The sequence below is a fragment of the Bombus pascuorum genome, chromosome 12 (genome assembly GCF_905332965.1).
Source record: "Bombus pascuorum chromosome 12, iyBomPasc1.1, whole genome shotgun sequence".
Classification (NCBI taxonomy): Eukaryota; Metazoa; Arthropoda; class Insecta; order Hymenoptera; family Apidae; genus Bombus; species Bombus pascuorum.
In genome coordinates, this window is record NC_083499.1 from 4,732,374 (window position 1) to 4,755,702 (window position 23,329).

General features: G+C 36.4%; 1 protein-coding gene across 4 annotated transcripts in view; it reads left to right on the forward strand.

Annotated features, from left to right (window-relative positions):
• Positions 1–23,329, forward strand: part of LOC132912505 (sodium/potassium-transporting ATPase subunit alpha) — a 166,564-nt gene that overhangs the window by 44,641 nt on the left and 98,594 nt on the right. The window lies entirely within an intron of this gene.

A 23,329-nucleotide genomic window follows, 5' to 3' on the forward strand; every position in this document is an offset into this window, starting at 1 on the left:
ACCGTCGTGTCATACAGCATGGCTGTACACGAGCGCGAACGTTCAACCAGTTAACTGATTGTTCCCGTGTCGAATCCATATACGCCCACTACCTGCTCGCTCCTAGCTAAGCCAGCACCTCAGTGCTTTTCAAAATGTACAATCACGTTACGCGCAATCAATGGGACCAGGTGCGCTAGACTTTCGGGGCTACCTCTCTTCCAAAACTGTCGAGAATTTCATCAGCTATACGCTGTGTTCTGACTTCCCGTATTCCCCAGTTCGTTAACGTTTCGGCAATTTTGTTTCCTAACTGAGACCGCAAGTTCAAAGGTTAAACTTTTCAGCGTGAACTTGCTTGCGGGCAGTAATTTATTTAGGAGGATCATTTTTCTTCGGTTATTGCTTTTGAAGAGACGGCAGAGCTGCTATTAATATAACTGAAATTGAACTGAACTTAAGTATCGAAGGTTAAATATCTCGTAAAACTACTTTAACATTGCTGTCGATTATGTTAAACAAACTGGGCGTGTTAGAACGTAGCTTGTCTTAATAATTGCACCTTTGCTCTGCAGCTAAAAACTAAACTAAAACCTAAAACTTGTCGGTTATCGTTAAGACTCGCATCTTTCAATCTACTAGATTGTTCTCGGTTAAAATTAACGTTCAAATCAGAGAATCGATAAAAATGTCCCTCGTGTGCTCTGCGACGATTAAATTCCAGTAAAAAAAAGCAGTTTTGAAGTTCTCGTTTATAGGTTAATTTCAAGTGGCATTGCTATTAAAGACGACATAGATTGAACGTCCACGTGGGCAGTGTTATCAACGCGCGTGTCACGCGATCGTTGTTTCCGTGAATTCTTTTTACTGCTTCGCCTGGCGGCTGTGTGAAACGTAGGTACACGGTTATATCCTGACTCTTTTTTCCTGAGGAGAAGGGAGGAGGAGGAGGAGGAGGAGGATGACAACGGGATAGAGATCAAAGAGACGAGTGTCATAAACTATGTTGTAGAATGAAAATGTTTTTTTTCAATGAAAAACATAGAATCGAGCTGAAACACGATCGCTTGATAAAACGTATAACGAAATTGAAACTGGCAGAAACAATGGAAACAACGTCCTATTTCAAGACACATGTATATTCCTATTGCGTATCGTATAACCGGAATTTTGAGAATTAACTACAGGACGACGCAAAATTGAGTACAACATTAATATTTTCATGTAGGAATTCTACTTTAGCGAAAGATTTTACTTTTACAAAGATCGTTGAAACATCAATAACAATTCCATGCTTATTATGTTAGTCAATTATACATTTAAGTTATAAGTTTGTTCATACAAGTTTAGAAGACCTTGTACAACAATCTCGAACATCGATACCAATTCCATCTTCGTTATCAACCTTTCTTTTGTATAAATTATATTCGCGAATTATATATATATAAACGATTTTTGTATATATATATAAACGAAGTTTGTTGATGTAAGTTTTCAAGATGTTTTACAACAATTTCAAACTATATCAGTTTCATCCTTATCTTACATCCCCTTCTCTACATGAATTATATCAGTCAATTCTGTCTTTAAGACAACAGTTTCAAACATCGATATCAATTCCCTCGATACCCTAAACTATCTTAAAATAAAAATAATTTAGATTAATTAAACATCTTTAAAAATTTGATATTAAACATGCATACCAATTCCATCTTTTCACGGAACCTCTATTTTGTAGAAATTATTCTATTAAATGTTATTAACTATACGATTAATCTTACGTCCCAACTTTGAAACATTTTGTACATCACCAAACTTTAGCAAACAGAATACGATCGATCTACAATACGAATCGCATTCAGTTTCAGTAGCTCTCAACAATAAAGTCTCTGGATTCTTTCAACAACTGTCTCCAAACATGTTCAAACCACGGTTATGTAAACAGGTCTCGACACTTGCTAGGGAGAGCCGTTCCAAAAATTGAGTCGCGAAAAATCAACACGAAAGGCAACAAAGTTGTTCTTGCGAGACGGACGGAGATGAGTAGAGTGTCCCTGTCTGACACATTCATAGGATGTGACGCATGTGCAGAACGAGAACCTGCTTGTCTTCCATGTTGATTTTTCACCACTCAATTTTCTGTATTCTTTTATACTTTCGTTGTACGAGTGTCGAGACATGTTTACACCTCTGCTTGGCAACGATAGTGGCCCAACTCAAACAATTTCAAATATGCCCGTATTGAATAGAAGATTATGTTTCTACTTCTATCACGTCAAATATAAAATATACTTATAACTGCGTGATTTTTGCGTCACAGGGTAAAATTATTATTTATGCGCTACTATGAATCTGGTCTTAGTCTAACAACAGCACTGGCACTTCTTCGGTTGTTTTCTGACTCTACAAGTGCAAGGTTGTACTATTTTTACAAACAGTGACGTATCTTGCGATAAGTCAGCCGTATAACGCCGTTGAAAGGACCAAGATTTCTTTGTAGATTTTAGAAAGCCTCTGCTCTAAAACTTACATGTTTCTAATTGTGCCACTATCGATGCAACGATACGATTAACCATACTACGTTCAACTACGAGGTTCAAACTACGCTCAACCATAGCGAAGCTCGCGAGTATCGAAGCAAAGTTTCAAACGCGGAAATACACGCTTGGCATGGCGACGTGGGCGATGACGGTTCCGTGGTAAAACCGTGTCGAATATCAGAGGGTGTGAGTCACTGGACCGCGTTTTTGTCTCTCTTTGGATCGCAGATCACGAGTGCGGAACGCGAAGTAGGAGTCGAGCGGAGCGGAGGTAGATTGAACGTAATGTGCCTCTTCCTCCGACGCAGATACAGTCACGGTCACCACACACTCATACAATGCATCATCTGTGTTCGTACGTGTGTCTGTGTACGTGTATATTGATACCAGCGACACCGGGAACTCTTTAACGAATCCACGGACAGACGCGCGTAAGAACGAGACCCTCTTCTTCCGTGATGTGTCCCAATGGTGGTCGGTTGATGGTGGAATTGCTTCTTTGATGGTTCGAGCATTTCGATGCGTAGGGTTGGTGTTCATGGTGATTGTTGCACTGCGGATTTTTATGTATTTATAGGAAATTTGAAAGTGCAAGATTACAGAGTGTATGTAATATGAAAAAATATGTAAAGTATTGAGAGCATAGTACTTTCTATGATACTTGTTGGCTAGAGTAATCGCAAGTTGAACCTGTCGAGGTTCTACTTTTTTTTTAATTGTACTCTGAAAAATGTGAATTTGCATAAAAATTCGCAGCCCGGTAATGGTGGTTCTAAGTGGAAGAGGAGGGACAGAAGTGGGACAAAAACAGACTTCTGCCTGGATAATTGGAATCCTTTTTGTAGGAGAAGCCTGAGTCGTGTGAGAATTTAATCTGCCAGACTATTAAATTGTGCAGCTCGTAATGAAAAAACATTTGTCAAATATTTCAATCTATACCTCACCTAAAAATTGATTTATATCGTTGTCTTATTCGATTGGATGTATTAATTCGTCTGCAGTGTAATTCTTTTAATTCTGATTACATAACGTTACGAATGTTCTGTTTAAAAAAAGTTATCATTTACAGAAGCATTGATAAATAAATTTCTCTGTATCTGAGAATTACAGGGCGAATAAAAGATATACAGGGTGCGCCGTTAGAATTCGGACAGAATTCAATTTGTAGTTCCCACCATATTAGAATTCAGATGTTTGTGCTGATTGACTCTGAAGTTAGTTAAATATGTCAATAAGTCTTCTATAACCTCAAAATGACAGAACTCGTTAAGCAAAACCCGGAATACGATAGAAGAGCGGCGATTATAGAAAGTCTTCGCGCCGGGAGAACGCCGGTCGAAATTATAAAATTCTTTAGCTACCCAAGATCGACGGTAATTTAATTTTGTTGTGGGCAAAACCAAATTTCCAGCAAGTGTTCACGTTTTGAGCGTTGTCTCAAGTGAGGGCGACGTCATGCCTCCGCACTTCTTCCAAAAAGGCGAAAGAATCACAAAGGAGGTTTATTTGGAGGTCCTGAAGACAGTAATAAAGCCGTGGATGGAAATTACGGCTTCTGGAAGGCCGTATTTATTTCAACAAGATGGCGCACCTGCTCACACAAGTCATCTTGTTCAAAATTGGCTCTCTGACAATGTGGACATGTTTTGGTCGAAAGATTTCTGGCCTCCTAACAGTCCCGACCTAAACCCATTGGACTATTACGTGTGGGGCGTTATCGAGAGACAAACTAATAAATGCAGGCACCCCAACGTCAACTCCCTACGAGCTGCTATCGAGTCAGAATTCGCGACAATTAAACGCGACCAGTTGAAGTCAGCGTGCTCGCGCTTTAGAGCAAGAATAGAGCAGGTCATAGAGGCAGAGGGTGGTTACATAGAATAAAAGTTCTCAGCAAGGACCCTTTAAATGAGATATAACAACATTTTCATGTGTTTTTGTGTATTGACTTAAATAAACAACTTTCTGCACAAAACTTCTTTTGTCCGGATTCTAACGGCGCACCCTGTATTTGTACGATATGGTATTCAGTATTCGCATTTCAATATTTAGATGAGTATTTATGCGACGATTCTCGTCAGTGTCAGCCCATTCATTTTCCTTGCGCCATTGTCCAGAAACGAACAATCCGCTTCAGGCATCCGATTGTAGCGACTAATTTATCGCTTTGGAGTAGCATGGCTCTCGATACTTCTCAAGAATGCGAAGAAGGAACGTGGTAGCCATTATTCAGCGCGTATTGCGTCGCATTGGTAACGAATGAATCGTAGAATAAAATGACTGGAAAAATATAATCCAATGACAGTAAAAAGAATTTTTGTAGACACTTTGTATATATGGAGTGAGAAATTTAGATGGGTATATAGTCTGTTGGAAATTAGAAAATTCAAGAGACTAGTGGCAAGCAAAATCATCGGTATGTCGTTATTAGTCTGAGAATATTTACGTAAATTCATTACGTTGATGAATAGAATTTAAGAAATGGAACTTTAAACGAGATACAAAAGTGTACAGTGTGTTTTAAAAAATATCTCGATGTATAGCAGGTATATGTAAATGCATATTTTTGACGCGTGTACAAACGAATATTTCATAATTATATTGTTATATAAATACTAGTAATTAACGTTATACACGTACAAATATGTATTTATTTATATCTCGATATATAGCAGGTATATGTAAATGCATATTTTTTGCGCGTGTACAAACGAATATTTCATAATTATATTGTTATGTAAATATTAGTAATTAACGTTATACACGTATAAATATGAATTTATTTATTTAATTTTGATCTCGTGGTCAAGAAAGAGTCTTGTTTGCATGTATAATACAGTGATTAACGTTGCATACACATACTGCAATTTGCATTATTGAAATATTTGCAGCAATATTTATGTATCCTCTACAGTCATAACATGTACTAAGTCATGATATCAAACAAATGCTCTTAAAGAAGCTTCAGTATACTCGACTTTAATTAATCAAGTATCAAGGTAAACACATCTCTACGACTGCGTCAGCCATCCTGTACACACTCTGTTAAATATTTCATAAATCATCAAGGAGTCTGTCGACTGGTTGAAAGTAACTCAAACACGTTTTAACGCAGCAGTATATTCCAGCTTCCCTATGGTAGGTGCGCAACAGTCCAAGCCGTTTCCTTGTCGAACGATGATAAAGAAGCGCGTAGGACTTTCCAGTCTCCCGGAGGTTTCTGATGTTTCCAAAGGATTGGCCCGGTTCTATCGGCGTAGCCTTGTGTAGCATATCGGAACGGGCGATTAGGGTCATTGGTTTTCCAAACCAGCGGAGCTGTTGCCGGGAACCGTTTCCAGGCTCTGATAAAGTCCGGTACGCTGGTTCTTCTCAACATCGATCGTCCTGGATGCGTTCGTCTCCGTGTGAACTCGCGCGGAAGCCTCTTCGAAACGAGTATCGTCCAAATCACGAAGAAACTGCTGTGCAGAGATGGAAAGTTGACGCTTGAATGATCCAACTGGACCTAGCGCAGTAAAGCCACTTTTGATGACAAAGATAAGCTATACGAGCTGCTATTATTAGATCTCTTCTCCCAATATGTGCGAAGATCCATTGGTTATAGTGTTATAGGTCTACTTTCAATTATAATAATAGAGCACGCGGTAATTTTTCTTTTTAATTATGGCCTTTCTCAACGCTTGGAACGCTTGATTAGCCACGGTGTAACATGAGCTCGCTTTCCATCATGAAGATAAGTCACACGAATTTTTATTATTAAACATGGCTCTTCTTGATATTTGCAAGGTTTGATTGGTTATAGTGCAACAGGTCCAATTTCTTCTATAGAGCACACACGAATTTTTCTTGCTAATTATGGCTTCCCTCGACACTTGAAACATTTGATTCGTCTTAGTACAGTAGATCCACTTTTGAGTATAAAGATGTTTATAGTGAGATAGATGCATTTTCAAATTTAGTAATGGAAGACACGAATTTTTGTTATTAATTATGACCTTTTTTGATACTTGGAACTTACTTTTGGTCGCCTGAATTTTTATTATTAAATATGGCTGTTCTCAATATTTGGAAGGTTTGATTGGTCACAGTGTAATAGGTTCACTTGCATTTATGTTAATACAGCACATACGAATTTTTGTTATTAATGGTCCTTCTTAATACTTGGAAGACTTAATCGATCACAGAACAATAGGCCCATTTTTAATTGTAATAGTAAGATACACAAATTCCTTGGTTCGGTATAATTCTTCTCAACACTTGGCTTATTTTTGAATTAACATTTTGTAAGCATACGATTTTCTGTTCTCGAATATGGTTCTTTTTCATATGATTTTTAATGCGTGTATTTCTCAATCCACATCACGAAGGAACTGTGTTTGTTATGGGTTGCCCTGATTCAAGAACTCCATCGTGTCGTGATAGACTTTTAATTGAAAATCGGGCGAAATATCGAATTCTCTTGGCTCTATTATGACCCACGAGGAGTTCTAACAGAGTTCGACTCCTCGAATGGTTCGAGAACAAGATACAGAGGACGGCTATTGTGCGTGGATCAAAGGTGTGGATGTTGGTGTTGATCGAATAGCGAAATACAAAATATCACAAAATTGTACGTTTATTAGAACTAAACTTTCGAAATTCAAATTGTATCTTCTCAGTTTTCTGTCAATACAAGCGTCCAAGCGAAATACGTAAAACGCAAAACATCCATTATGTAAATTTTCGATGTTTGAACTTTTGGCTCGAAATATCGATTATGTAAATCTTCGACTTTGTTGCGCAATTATTTTCTTCGACTACATCCCTAACAATAACAAACAAAAAATAAAAAAATTAAGACTTTACGAGGTAATGTCAGAAAAGCAATGTAGGAAATCATAGGAAACAAATATTCTTCAATGTTCTACACTTTCTCTATTTTATTGTTCTCTACAGCATTATTTTTAGTCCTCGTGACAAAATAGAATACATTTGAACAATACATGAACTGCAATATAAAATCCAGTTACGAAGAGTGAATAAGCATTTAGCTTTAATTGAATATCGCAGAGTAAAGGTTAACGCCCCGGAATCATCGAAACCTTGTGTATTTACATATACAGTAGAGATTTGAAGTTTCTGTGAAAAACGTGGCATTCGTCTGAACAGCGTCGTCCCTTTCCACTTTGGTCGCGCCCGACGGTTCTTTTTCACTGCGGCGGTGTCTGGCGGTCCTTTTCCACTTCACCTGCCGCGTGCCAGCGAAACGAGAAGGTCGAACCATCGGCCGCCTTTTCTACTGCGACCCCTCAGCCGCTTGTCTGACTACTCACCGGGCGAAGTTACTTCGAACGTAGAGACGGAATCGGCGTTTACCGCAGCTCTTATCGCGCCCGGCCGAGTTAAATAATTAAAACGGCGCCTGCCGTCGGTGAAAGAACGCCGAGAATTCGTCGGCTGACTTTAATTACACGTGCACCGACTACCTCTACTCGTCAGCGAATTCCTCCTCGAACTGTTTTTCTTTTTATTCCGCTTCGCGTTCATTTTCTTTTTCCGTCGAATGAGTTTCGAAGAATTTTAAATCGATCGTTGCTATGAATGGAGGCTTGCGAGCTTATTGTTATGTTTGGATACAGAGATTTAAAAAAATTATATCGGTAATTGTACATATGTAATAATAAAAATTATATACGTGGTAAATTGTTTAGAATATCAGTTGGACACTTTTGAATGTGTTTGACGATGAGCGATATAATAGTATTTTTGTAGGAAATTGTATAGTTAACTTTGACACTGTTGTTTTCACTTCTTTGGATCTATGTCTGTCTTTTTTTTTAAAAATTAACGATTATGTTGAGCTTGAGATTATATTTTACTCGAAAGCCAAGAGGATAATACCGAATTTCGGCAATATCGTAAGAGTAAGAGTAATTCACAGTGTCGAGGGTTAAAACACCAGGCTCCTTGTACACAACTCACTAAGCTTTCAACTGATAGTATCATTGAATTGATAAGATTATGACTTCCTTATAATCTCATAATTTTAGCGGGCAAGAAAACAAGATAACCGGTAATCTGTAAAATTTCATTCGATTTATTATCAAGCTTATTACTATTATACAGGAAAACGTATGTATCAGTAATTTATGGCCAGTGACTCGTAAAATTTCATTAATAATAATAGAAGCTCGAAAATATCGATGAAACGTCCCCTTTTGAACAGAGAAGAAGAATTGTTCAAATCGGTTAACGCATTATGAGATTATAACATACAACATAAAAAGCACGTATATACATAAATATACCGGTCGATTGAAAAATCTCCTTTTTTCGAAGTCGGTTAAAAGACAATTATCGAAATGAACCGTTTAGTCGTTACAGTTATCGTGACTGTTTGTTGTTGATAAATCGACACGCGTTTAATATAGAAGAAAATGCAGAAGCGTATCACAGACACGAGCGTGAGACACGTGAACAGTAGGACCGCGAGTGTATCGTGTGCACTTAAACGAGCTCAATCGTACGCGACCCCATTTAAATAACGACGAATTGGATCCCGGAGTGTTTCCTCTTCGCTCTGCTTCCCCTCTTCGCGTTACAGTTCACGCTGTTCGCTCACGATGTCGTTTTCGATCTCTGCTTTCCTTAAGCCTGCCAAGCTAAACTGCATTTCCAAAGCAGTTCTTACTGTTTCTATAGTTTCTACAGTTTCTATATCTCTTTGGTCCTAATATTCTTACTTGCAAACATCTCTCGTGCTTTATAACAATAACGACTATGATATCGAACTATATAAGCAATTCTATGTTCCAAGCGAACGTATTCTCTGTTTCACAATTTCACTAGCTTTTACATTCTTCATCTAAAAAGAAACTTTGACATTAGAACTATCGATAGCTAACACGAAGCTATTTCTACCAAAACAGGTCAAAATGACTTTAAAAAAAAATTACGCGATGATAGAATATTTTTATATTTATTGATTTATTACTTTTTTACAGAAGAAATTCAATGTTATGTAGTAGATTTTTGGTATTATTAATCCATCTGGGATCTCTAAATGAGAGTTGACACATTTATAAAATTGTAGAGCCAGTCATTTTGACTGTTGTGGTATTTCTAGTGTTAGCATCTAGCGATACGGCGATCGATCTGGAATTTTCCTGATAGCTGATATCATCATATCGAATGATAGGCAGTAATAATTTTAAAAACGTGTGGGAAGTTGTACAAAACGAGGAAATTGGTTAATTAGGGTTCGATAAACAGATTGTAGGATCCTTTTACACTTTGACAAGTATCGGTCATTTGGACTGGTAGCCTTGATACAAAATTATTTTGAGTTCGAATACATGAAAAACAAAATAAAATTCATATATTATTCTTTTAGTTATCGTTGTAAAAGTCATTACGTCTGAAATGAAGTAGGAATTTTGAAATAAAATTGTAAAACTTGTCAATTTGACTGTTGTGGTAGTTCTAGTGTTAAGTAGATATTTTAGTTAGTAGATAAGTAGATAATCTAAGTAAGATAAGTAAAAATGATATTTTAATGTTGGAAACTTTATTGTTCCGCGTGTGTCGCAAGGAATAAGTAAATAAGAAAAGATAAAGAAAAGTAGGAAAATTCGAAAAATATAGAAAGTTTTGATATTAGAAAAATCATGGTTCCATTAATAGTAGAAGGATCAAATGGATAATGAAAAAATAAAGAAATTCGAAATATACGACCTTTTTAAGCCAGAAGCTTTACGGTCCCCAAGTGTATCAAAAAGGCTAAGTAAATAAGGAAGATAAATAGACCCGAAGTAGACGACATTTTGAAGCTAGAAACTAGTAACGTGTGTACCAGGACTAAATTAAACAAACAGAAATGAAAAAGATTCGAAAAATACACGATCCTTTAAAGTTAGAGAAATTTGGATTCCGCAATGAGTTGAGCAAATAAAGATCGAAGTAAACAAAAATAACAAAAAACTGCACAGTGTAGAGAGATCTTTTATGGTTAGAAACGTTATGTTCCCAAATGTGTGCCCAAAACGAGTGCCTAAATAATTAAACGATAAAACAAAGATAAAAAGGATTAAAAAAGAAGAAGAAAATAGACAATTTTTTAATGCCAGACACGTCGAAACTCCGCGTGTACGAGGAAGATGGAATATTTAAACGAAAATTAGAAAAAAAAAGAATTAAAAAATACGTACTGCGTTCACGTTCGAAACGTAATAGTAGCGTGTGTACCGGAAGCAGGTGCTTCGGTTTGCAGGAAGTCGCAAGGTGAGGTCGATCAACTTGGCAGAGACGCGTCATCGAGAAGTTGCACGGCCTCGTGACGTTGAAATAGCAAAGAGGGAAGGAGAGGCTGTCGATAGTATCCAATAACTGGCCGACGCTATCGCGTCGCCTGAGACCGCCAGTCGCCGGTTTTCCGGTTCTAACTGGATAGAAATCGTCGGGACGCCGTTCATTGTTCCTGAATGACTGGTCGAAACGGAACTTTGGCATCGTGGTTCACGTGGGCGACACACGCCGCCTGTGCCTCCTGCCGCTTTCATTCACACCACACCTTTTTTTGCCGCGTTTTCAACGCCAGTTTTCCTTCCACTTCCGTTCTCAGTGTTTCATATTAATAGCGTACGACGAAGCAGCTCTTCTCTTTAAATACGAGTGGACGTTTAAGTAACATTCAAATATAGAGGCATTTGGAGAAAGATGGTGAGTTCTGGGAATTAAAGTGATTTTTGTCGACCTTACGTTTTAACCTTTTGCTTGTCGACATTTGTTTATTATATACAGTTCCATAGTGGAATTAAAAGAAAGATAAGATTCGTGGAATTATTTGAAAATTTTCTTGCATTTGATTTTAATCCTTCGCACTTGGAAAGATTCTCACGATACGCAGCTTTGTAACAAGTCTATTTAAAATTGCGAATTTTGTTTCGAGAAGAGAACGTTATGAAACGTGTGTTTTATTTGTGGCATAAACTTCCTTCCAAGTTTTTATTTTTTTGGTGATAATAGTATAGAAACGAAATAGAAAGAACGTTGAAATTTGTTTTTCTGATTTGGGCGGAAAATCTTCACCTGATCGTAAGGTATTGCTGCGATCGACCATTTTTGAAGGGTATTTAATAACGCAAGGAAGCGATTTTCAGTCGAATTTCTAGTTAACTAGTAAATCAGCGTAGGAATTTGTCGATGAAGGTTGGATTTTCCAAAAAAATGCAAACTCATCGATTCTTGATAAAGCCACGTCAACTTTTATTATGCTTCCGCTTGGATTTTTGATGTAAAGCCAGAAGTGACAAGTGTATTTTTTACTTGCCATTTAACGCAAGATCTGCTTATACACTTTTTGGCACAGTTATTGGGCGGAATTAGCTTTTAGAATTACGTTTGACAATTTCTCACGAGGCATTCCCAATGTGTTATCGTTCCCAAGCGGCTAATTTATATTTGTAACAGAGGATGCAGAAATTGCAAATGTGTAAGGTCAATAATTTTGGGCTAGCGAAATCGCGTAATTCTTAACTGAATCGAGTAACAAGCTAATTGAGGAATGGTTACGTGTAATTGAGCAATGGCAAACAATTTTTATTCGATAAAATTTCAGTTTAATAAAATTCAATTTCATATAATAGAAATTCAGTTTAATATAATTATAGAAATTAAATGTACTGAAATGAATCGTTCTAAAATTGGTATTTTAAAAAAAGTATTAATCAACTAAACGCGATAAACATATCTGTTTTCGCAAGAGCTGATATCACAAAAATATAACAAAAATCTGTTATTTATAAACAGAGTAAATAAAGTAAACTTCTTTTCTCGTAATTCAAGGCGAATTTTGTTTTAAAAATGTCGAGTAATGTATTCTCGATTCTAATTCGAACCAAAAATTAATAACTTTAAATCATACAATCAAGAGATAAAAGCAGTAAAGACAGATAACAAAGTATCTTATCTGTTGATCGATATAATGAAAAAAGCACGATTATCTCGTGGCGCCGGTAAGTTTCACAACATTAACGTAACAACGGCGCGACGTAACAAAAATCAGTCGATTAGATAAAGCTGGGGCATTTTCATTTCGCGATACGTTTATCTAGAAAGCCAGCCACTCATGAGTCTCTTGGGACATTAGTGCCAAACAAGTTGAAAATAATATTCTGATGGGATAGGTGCAATCGGCTCGAAATTTTCAGTTCAGAGACCACGAAAATTTGTGAGCCATAATACGCGAGGCAAACTGACCGTGAAAAACGAATCCTCCGTGGAAACGAACCTCTAAAATTCCATGGCGGTTTGTTGCTCGTAAATTTACCTTCTCCCTTTTTCTAAATCTAATAAATGTCACACGAATTACGTCTATCAAAAATATTTTTCAAATCGATGAAACGCGAAGTGTTGTGAATTTTTTTATCGCAATTTGTTACGCTTTCAGCACGTCTCAACTTCGCTTTTCGCAAACCTTTTAATTTTATTATCTTGGTACATGACTAGTGTCCGACGTTCTAAAGAATTCACTGGATTACTTCCGTTTAGTGTATTCGTTGTAAAAGGATGATATAAGTGATGATAATAAATATCGGACGAAATGTCGAAAAATATTTGTAACATCATGACGATTCGTTATTTTTTAATTTATGGATTCTGAAAGGTTAATATTTCTATGATACTTTGTTAATTTAAATGAAGTAATACCGGAGAGCATTATCGAAATTATTTCTCGTATTCATGGAGATTATGCTAGGATTCTACTCCTTAATCCCTCGATTCGGAAACGTTGCTGCCGATAATTAGGAAATTCAATTCTCCATGAAAATTACTTCCTTGTGATTCACAGGCTTTAACTATATACTCTCCATATTCCACCGTTATTTGAATAGTTCCAAAAATCCTGTATGCCAAAATCTTATACCTAATATATACGGTTAATATCCAACCCTATTTACCTAATATGTATTACAATCACTACATGTATCAACCTTTGAATCAACTGTAGCACCTTTCTAATCTGAATATACCTATTACTAGAAACCAATAAAACTGTATTCCAACAATCCTATCTCTGCATCACACCTCTAATCCGGTAGATCGCGATCGAACGCAACACCCATTTACCCCCCATTTCCCAAATCTAATTTGTCCTGGCATTTAGCATTAATTTAATCCATGATAAAGATATAGCTATAATACACCGCACACGTCACTGCAATATTTGATACTAATGTCAAAAATCCTCTATCTAAATATATAGGATAGAAACTTAACACCTAATTCTTTTATAATTCTGCTAGATTTTTCTACTGTATTTTCCCCCAAATCTAATTTGTTCTCGCATTTAGCATTAATTAAATCCATGATAAAGATATAGCTATAATACACCCTACACGTCACTGCAATATTTGATACCAATGTCAAAAATCCTCTATCTAAATATATAGGGTAGAAACTTAATACCTAATTCATATTATAATTCTGTTAGACTTTGCTACTGTATTTCCCCCAAATTTAATTTGTCCTTGCATTTAGCATTAATTTAATCCATGATAAAGATATAACTATAATACACCCTACATGTCACTGCAATATTTGATAACTATATAAAAAATTCTCTACCTAAATATATAGAATAGAAGCCTAATACCTAATTCACATTGTAATTCTGTTAGACTTTTCTACTGTATTTTTCTCCAAATTTAGTTTGTCACATTTAACATTAATTTAATCCAGGATAAAGATATAGCTACAGTATAGTCTAGAAGTCGTTTCAAATATTTGCTACCAATGACAAAAATTCTCTACCTAAATAAGTAGAACAGAAACTTGATACCTAATCCATATTATAATTCTGTTACAATTTTCTACTATACTTTTTTCCCAAAATTTAGTTTATCACATTTAACATTATTTTAATCCAGGATAACGATATAGCTACAGTATACCCTATACGTTGTTTCAATATTTGATATTAATGTCAAAAATCCTCTACCTAAATATATAGGGTAGAAACCTAATACCTAATTCATATTATAATTCTGTTAGACTCTTCTACTGTATTTTCCCCCAAATTTAGTTTGTCACGTTTTATATCAATTTAATCCACGATGAAGATATAGCTACAGTATAACCTAGATGTCGTTTCAAATATTTGCTACGAGTTCCAAAAATCCTCCACCTAGATGCTCAAATACCTTCTCTACCTAAATAAAAGCTTCACACCTAACCTATGTAATAATTATACTATATCGTTTCAAAAAACTCCACCATCCTCCAAATCGCGATACCAGAAAACCAAAAACCTACGACTTCACATCATCGATCCTTTCTGCGAGCCACGATCAAACTCAATTCTGTAGAACCTACTACCACTACCTTAACTATTAACAAAATATCCTCATCCGTTCCCAAATCCTCTCCCTCTCCCAATAAAAACGTCGTCTCACCATAGTGTGCGTTCCTCAATGCGTTCCATCATCATCATCACCATCATCATCATCATCATCATCATCATCATCATCATCATCATCATCATCACCACCATGTACCACCACCACCATCACCATCGTCATTGTCGCCACCAACTTCTCTCCATCTTGCTCGTCCTCCACGGCGCTGCATCTTCTTCGCTGTCGTCTCTCGATTCTCGACGCGGACACGTCGTATCCGTGCCGTGCGGGAATAAGAAATTAGCTCGTGGGATGTGAACACGCACACACACAATGGAAAACACGAGCACAGACACACGTACACACGGTGAAACGCGCATAAGGTCGACGTGTCGGGTCGTGGTCACAGGACGCGCGTCAAGATATCGGTCTCGATTGAGGAAGTCGAGGATAAAAGGAGTGAACCTTATCGTCGGCTGGTCGGCCATTCAATAATTGCCGAGGCGCTAATCGAGCCATCCTAACCGGGACCTAGTCGGTTTACCGGTTCGAACCGGTGCGGACGAGCCACCGAGTCGACGATTCGGTGAATGGCGAGCTCAAACCAGAAAGAACCGGACGCGTCATTCACCACTGGTGGAAGAGGAAGGAACGGAGTACTACACGCGAGTCGATGCTTTTAGACTTTACACGCGTTCCACGATCGTGCTCAACAGCTGCACAGACCTCTTCGACCTCAACCGCGTTCAACGCTTTGTTTACAAACAGAAAGAATGGAGAACGGAACGCGCGGGAGGAATTGGCGCGAAATTTGAAAGAGCTGAACGCGGCGCAGCGAAGAGGGCTGGTATGATGGTGTTTGAGGATCAGGCATTCTTCCTCTTTTTATCTTCTTCCTAAAATTTGTTACATTCGTAATTAATGTTTGAGTCTCTTTCTTCTTTTTCTTCTTTTTTTTTTGTTTTTTGAAGGTTTGGATTCGCTCTAAAGATCTTGCAGTGGGGTTGATCGCTAGTTATGTTAAATTATAAAATGTTTGATGCATTCGTAATTAATGTTTGAGGATCAGAGATTCTTCTTCTTTTCTTTTCCTTTCTTTCTTTTGTTTTTTATTTTGCAGAGATTTAGATTCATTCTGAAGATTTTGCAGTGGGGTTGATCGCTAGTTATGTTAAATTATAAAATGTTTGATGCATTCGTAATTAATTTTTGAGGATCAAAGATTCTTCTTCTTTTCTTTTCCTTCCTTTCTTTTGTTTTTTATTTTGTAGAGATTTAGATTCATTCTGAAGATTTTGGAGTAGGGTTGATCGAGGGTTATGTAAAGTTTAGAGATTAGGGATTTCTCTTTTTTTCTTTTTTTTATCGAAAATCTGTATTCATTCTGAAGATTTTGGAATAAGGTTGATTGGAAGTTGGAATCGAAATAAATTTGTTATATTTACAGAGACCATAATTGATGTCCATTTAATAACAGATAGAATTAATTGCTCTGAAGTAAGTCTGATCTTGCATATGTGTATGCATATATTACAATCATGTATTAATTCAATAAATATATACTTTAATTCTAACATTAATTTTACAAGCAGGTACTTAAAATGTATTAATAAGTAATGAAGCTTAAGCTTTCACTAGTAGAATCATACAAGATTTACGTATATATATATATTCAGAAACCAATTACTCGAGGAAGAAACGAAGAAATGTCGACCAGTATGCAAAGCATTAACCTTAAATAGCTTTAGGTAACTAAATCACCGGGTATACAAATAGCTCATGCAACTTACTCCGAGATAAGTTATCTGCACCATGATAGTCGGTGTTTGAAAGATGATTAAGCGATCGTTTACGTTCACCTTGCTCGATTGACAAATATGTTCCATGAAGCGATGTTTCATTAACGAAGCTATGGCGCTAAAGCAATTTTATCGGCCTTTTTTCCAAGAACTTCCTTGCTCGTTCGACGATCGTTTATCTTCCTGTCCGATTAAACAAAGCATTTCGAAAGGTTCGTATTTCTCCTCTTAATAAAACTTTGCTTGCCGAAGAATCTATGCTATCACCTGTTCGACGATAAAAAACAAGATTTATCTGCTTGTTATTTTATTTTCACTTGGTTCTTCGTCAGCGTGATTCAGTTCAGAAAGCGTTCTTTTTTCGTACGATTTTGGGATACGCTGAAAACACGATATATTCATAAGAGGATCCCTCAATTTTTTGAACCATTGCATATTATCGAGACGAATGTTCCATCTAAGCGATAGTGCGACAGCGACCATATCCAAATCTACGCCATTTCACACTACCTGACAATGAACCTTTAGACTTTGACCTTACCTTTGCACATGGCACAACACCAAACTTTCCCCATCACGTAGGGCACTCAGGATCCTCTCCTTGCCCCTCAACTCCAACAAACTCAACATATAAAACTGCGAGCATTCGATCACGAGACTAGTCTTGGCCGCGACTTGAACAACCATTTTAATACTTTGTAATTTCGCTACTTCATTGTAATATTGTACTTCGCCACTTTTGTGAATAAAAGCATATAAAAATATAAAAGGACAGTCAAGTTAAGTTATTGCTCAGCTCTTCCTTTTTATCTCGAATTTTACGTGACAATAGCATCGACGATGACCTCAGCAACGCTTCGTCAGAAATCGATTCGACGAGAACCAAACCTACGAACATTTCATTCGTTAAACATCAAATTAATTAAATTAAACGTCAAATAATCTGATCCTCTCTTCTGTTATATTCTCTTCCTTTGTAACAAGCAGATAAATGAAATGAACAAACGAGTGAACATTTGCAAGTTCAACATTTTGTCACAACGTTGATTTTAATTAAACGTTTCGTCAACGTTAATTCGTTTTCGTTTAAATGAACGTTAAAAAATGCAAGACATGTTCCCTGTTTGGTACGCAGCGGCGTTTAATCCAAAAACAAAGGAGTTTTTCTCCAATCGAAAGGATTTCAACGGTCGAATATGACATCGTAAAGTGGAGAACGAAGACCCGCGGAATCCTGGCACGCGATCCTTTGTGTCGATTCGCAAATCCATCGTCGCAACTATTTCCACTGTCGGGCTATCGAAGCGGCAAAAAAGGACGAAATGGTGAAATAAATTCCGGTCTGGGCCAAACTGCGAGACTGAAGCCCCATTACTTCGCTATTATCTGCCGCAGAATGCTCATCCCTCTTCGCCACGGTGCCCCGTAATTCTCTTGGCCTGCTTTTTACCTCGTTTCTAATTCCGTCATTTTCCACGTTCCGCTTTAATTCCCGATTTCACCTTTTTCCTTTTTCCGATGGATTCATGACCGGAAAAATATGAGAAATATCAGGTTGTCCGATAAGTTTCTTTCGTTTTATAAGGAAATAATAGACGCACAATGTTTTTTATTTTATATTAGTTTATTTAATTATGCACAAACGTAATAATAGAAATATAAAGAAATGGATCATACCTTCAATAAAATAATATAAAACAGAAATCGTTGTTCACCTGTTATCACTCTATGAAACGAAAAAAACTTTTCGGACAACCTAATAATTAAGTCCCTCGGCGTGTGACAATTGTAACAATACGAACAGGATTCGACTTTATATTTTTCTTGTAATTTATACACGCGGTATGTATTTTCAATCTTAGTTATTTATTTTACGCTCTTCGTTCCCTCGAAGACGAAACGATCAAAGAATATTTTGTACACGTAGAATCCATTTCGAACACGATGTTGCATAAACACGAGAATTCAGAATTATTTGAATAATTAGCAAAGACAGTAGTGACGTTAAAAATACATTCGCTCGTGTGTATATATATATATCATTCATAAAATAAATGTATTATTCGTTATTGAAATCCATTATCAATTATCGGGAGAAAAGCGAATAATAGCGGAGCGTCATAATTAGGTCGCTGCATATGAAATGTTATTTTAATGCGAATCGAATTTGACCGAGGGGAATTACAGACAGGGCAAGATTTGCAAAATTTCTCCAAAATGATGCAGTTTAATTAAATCGTAGTAGAAACTACATATTCATAAGTATAATTAAATATACGATGTCTTTGTTTCTTTCCCTTCTTTTCCCCCAAAAAGCTGTGTTCCCAGAGTTTTATCGGAAGGAGTCATATTTCATACTTTTTATTAAAATCATAAGTCACACGATCGAATATCTTGACATTATTTGACTAGACAATTTACATAGTTATCGAGCATTTACTCACAAATGTATGTTGCACCTTTTCTGAACAGCCAGACCGCGCCTTTAAATTTCTTTAGAAAAGAAAGAAGGAAAAATTAGGCACGTCATTACGGTTATTTTTCAACGATTTCCATTCATCGGATTAATTCGCAAAGTACATCGATTCCCAGAGGCACTTGTCATCTTCGTAATATATTCGCGATTTTACATCGTACGACTTTCAGTTAAATTATTATGACGCACAAGCATTGAAAGCTCAGGAGAATCAAATGGTGTTAATTATGTATGCAATTTGTACGCAAATGATATTATTCTGGGAACCAGGAAAAAGGAGTTTTCAATTGACTTAATTAATTTATTGCCTGTCAGCCAGGTGGCAATTGCGGGCTGATTTTAAAATTATCTGCTTGTTTGTTACTGTAATTTCATTATTTTATTACCTTATATAATTTTTCATTGAATTTATTTCGTGAAATCAGATGGATAAATAAGTGTCACTATATTGAAAGTACCAAGTCTGTCAAGACGATTGATTACAGCGTTTTTTTTTACAAGTACTAAAAATAAAAAAAAGAAGTTTAAACTACGAAATTATTAAATTTCGCCTTTGAAGTTACTAATTTTTAGTAAGCAAAACTTTACGAACCAAATTTGACAAAATCAACGTAGGCTTTCATTGAAATGCAAGCACGACTATATGTATATATGTATTTACGTATATATATTTTATTTTCAACATGCCAATTTAATTACAACTATTTAATCGTTTCGTTATAATCGTCAAATTTATTATTATTTAATTACTCAATATTTAGTTATTTAATTATTTAACTGCAACACAAATATGCTACGATTCAGTACACATTGAAGTTGAAACTTATCCCACTGTTAATACTTCCTTCTCTTAATTTTTTCATTAAAAGGATGCTACTGGAACAGTTGAAACGATTTGTTCTTTCGAAGGAATATACATATACGCAAACGGTTAATTAACACGGGCTTGCAAATGAACCTTGACAGGTATATAGCAATTTGCTCTGTTTGTCGTAGCCATGAAAGGCTGCTAAGCACTTTGCTACCGTCAATAAAATGTATAAACGTATGAACGATAACGTCGACGGTTCATAAATAGGATCCAAAGGATCCAATCGAGATAGCTTCCTCTAACATCATTTTCTCTCTCTCTCTTTTCTACTTTCAAACGAACAATTTCAAACATACTTCAGACATCGTTGGTGATCGAATTCGTAGAGGAGGAAGTTTTACTCGCAAACTGAACTCTGTGTACTCGTGCGGTTCCCCTCTGTTCTTCAGTCCTCCATGAAATCGCTCCTCATTCTTCATACGATCGAGGAATAAAACTTTCGTGATCGATGGAGACCATCTTGCCGAGATAGTCTATCGAGTAGAGAGTATTCGCGATTGAATCGTACAGGTCAGTTGAAGACACAGTGACGTTAATTAGATCGTTTTATCGAACCCTTTCTGATCCTAAATTTGCTTAAAGATTCGTTTAATTTATTTTGATACATAACGTGGATATATAAGTTGGAAATGGTAATTTTGATGAAATTTGGTTGGAAGTGATAATTTTGTGGGTCTTCGTACGTTACGATCGGAATAATTTATTTCGTTATAGTAGAGTTTATTATCATTTAGGTCGCATAGATGCATATCTATTTGATTTTATAACGTTGCGTAACTTGGAAATGGTCATTTTCATTCGGAATTTATTTGCAAATGATTATTTCATGCGTTTTCATTGGAATAATTTATTTCGCTATATTATCGTTGTATTGTTATTGCTTTAGAAATGTTTACACAGATTTATATTTTTATGAATAAAATTAAGCGAATATGGAATTTGAATAAAAATATGCTACATGCTAAGATTGATTTAGAAAGATGGTAACGTGTCTTTTGTTTCGAATATTTTATACAGAATATATTTTAGTGGACTGCAAAGTATATTTTAGAGATTAGGTGCAGATCAGTCCACGTCTGAGAATACCTTGTAAAATCGTAAGGAGCAAGAGCATCGTTCTTGATGATTCTTATTAATAATTATAGTTGTAAATCTTCATAATTGTTAATGTGTCTTCATTGTTCGCCACAGAAGAATTTAAATATCCTAACACTTTACATTTAAATTAACATAGAATGTGTGCAGCCAAATATAATGTTGAATATTACTTGACACAGATTACTTGCTACAAAAGGATTGGTTCAAACCATGACCTACCTCGTACATTCCCAAAGTGTATGCCGAACTGATATTCGAATCGCGTCAAATATTACCATTCAGTATTCAATCGAGATTGAAGGTCTCTTCACAATGATTTCCATTTAGCTCCTCTCACATGTACATATGTGGAATCAAGTACCATTACCATTTTCGAGTCTCAACTGTTTGAAATTCTCGAAGCCCTAACTTAAGGCACGATATAGTAGCAATACCATTTTCGAGCCTCAGCTGCTCAAAATTTGCGAAGCCCTAACTTAAAGTATGATATAGTAGCATTACTATTTTCGAGTCTCAGCTGTTCAAAATTTGCGAAGCCCTAACTTAAGGCACGATATAGTAACAATACCATTTTCAAGTCTCAGCTGTTCAAAATTCGCGAAGCCCTAACTTAAGGCACTATATAGTAATATTACTATTTTCGAGTCTCTGCTGCTCAAAATTCGCGAAGCTCTAACTTAAGGCACGATATAGTAACATTACTATTTTCAAGTCTCAGCTGTTCAAAATTCGCGAAGCCCCAACCCAAGGCACGATATAGTAGCATCACCATTTTCAAGTCTCAGCTGCTCAAAATTTGCGAAGCCCCAACCCAAGGCACGATATAGTAGCATCACCATTTTCGAGTCTCAGCTGCTCAAAATTTGCGAAACCCTAACTTAAGGTACGATATAGTAGCATTACCATTTTCGAGTCTCAGCTGCTCAAAATTGCGAAGCCCTAACTCACGAATCCTTAACCTAAGACATGATATAGTAGCATTACCGTTTTCGAATCTCAGCTCATCAAAATGTGAAAAGCCCTAACTCTAACTTAAGGTATGTTATAGTGCCATCATCATTTTCAGATGTCAGCCTATAAAAATTTGGCAAGCACTAATTTATTAGTCCTAATTTACCTTTAAATTATCACCTTCCAGACTCAGTTCATAAAAATTTTGGAAACCCTAGCCTGTGTTATGGCGCAGTATCGTTACCATTTGTCTGTCTGAGCTCATTAGAATTTCGGAAGCCCTAAACTACTACCTTAACTCTATGGTTCTGTAGACAAGTGGACAGGCTGACAACGTGTGCTCGTTCACAGAGGCAATGGAGCGTGGTACGGGAGGAACTCTCGTACACGTTGCGTCCCGAGATTACGCACACTCGCATATTTACGATGTTGCTCGTACGTGGCCGTACCACGAGCTGATAGTCACGTGCATGGACGAGGCTACGGTACGCGTCGCCATCGACTCACACGTGCACCGTTCAGAAAAATTAACTGTGGGCAGGCAGATCGCTCTTTTTCTATGGTAGCGTAATCGTTTCCTGCATTCGTTTCTTCCACCTATTCCTTTTGTTTCTCGAGTTCTTTCATTCATCGATTTAATTACGTTGCTTCCCTAGCTTTCTATATCTAATTTCTCGATATGGTGATGAATGATATTGTTGCACGATGTTTAACATTTTTCTTTATAAAAAAAAGTTTACAGTTGACCGATACTACTCGTTCCTTTGGCAAGGGAAATAATAATTGATAAATAAACGAGCCCCTCAGAAGCCACATTGACGATATTAGATGAGAAAAATACGATGATATTGCAAATACTATTTCTTTTTATATTTCCCTCGAAGTTTGTTGTTATTTACATTATCTTTTTGTAATAAACGTGATCGTGCATGCAATTTGTTTTTCAAGGGTCGGAACGTTAATCGCCCATTTATATAACCAAGTTAGGAAATTAATTAGGACAAAAAACGAAGTTTGATCAGTTTGGCTCCTAAGAGACTCGACTGATCTATCGATAGAGCGCCTGATGATTTATGAGAAATCTAAATGTGCAAAAATGTACAGAATATATTCGATATTCACGAATATACAGAGTTGTTCTGTAACTGAAATTAATACAGACTTATGCATCTTTAAATATATATCGAGAATGAATCCTATTCATTTCGTTGATGTAGCGAGGTTAGTCGTTTACATGT